Source organism: Passer montanus, unplaced genomic scaffold, assembly GCF_014805655.1.
Source record: "Passer montanus isolate IOZ18808 unplaced genomic scaffold, ASM1480565v1 scaffold1429, whole genome shotgun sequence".
In the NCBI taxonomy this organism is placed as follows: domain Eukaryota; kingdom Metazoa; phylum Chordata; class Aves; order Passeriformes; family Passeridae; genus Passer; species Passer montanus.
Window position 1 is genome coordinate 530 of NW_024361264.1, and position 660 is coordinate 1,189.

Consider the following 660-nt stretch of genomic DNA (forward strand, 5'->3'; position numbering starts at 1 on the left):
TGTCACCAGTGTCACCTGCTGGGGACACCCTGATGTGTTCCGGGGGGGGGTCCCGGGGGGTCCCAGGGTTTGGGGTGTCCCCTGGGTATCCCTGGGTGTCCCTGGGGTGTCGCGGTGCCACCCCCGTCCCCTGTCCCCATGTCCAGCTGTCCCCATGTCCCGGTGCCACCCCGGTGTCGCGGTGCCAGCGCTGTCCCCTGTCCCGGTGCCACCCGCTGTCCCTCTGTCCCGGTGTCGCGGTGCCACCCTCTGTCCCGCTGTCCCCTGTCCCGCTGTCCCCTGTCCCGCTGTCCCTCTGTCCCTCTGTCCCGGTGTCGCGGTGCCACCCTCTGTCCCGCTGTCCCCTGTCCCTCTGTCCCGCTGTCCTCTGTCCCCTGTCGCGGTGCCACCCCCGTCCCCTGTCCCCAGAGCCGTTCAGTGTCGCCGGGCGCATCCTGTCCTTCGTGGCGGGCGCGGGGGTGACGCTGGCGCTGCCGGTGGCCGAGGCCATGCTGACCTGCAGCGACAAGTTGTGAGTGACACCGGGGACACCGCGGGGACACCGCGGGGACACGGGGACGTCGGGGACACCGGGGACACGGGGGGGGTTGGGGGGACACGGGGACATCGGGAGGACACCGGGGGGATTGGGGACATCGGGGGGACTGGGGGGAGGACAGT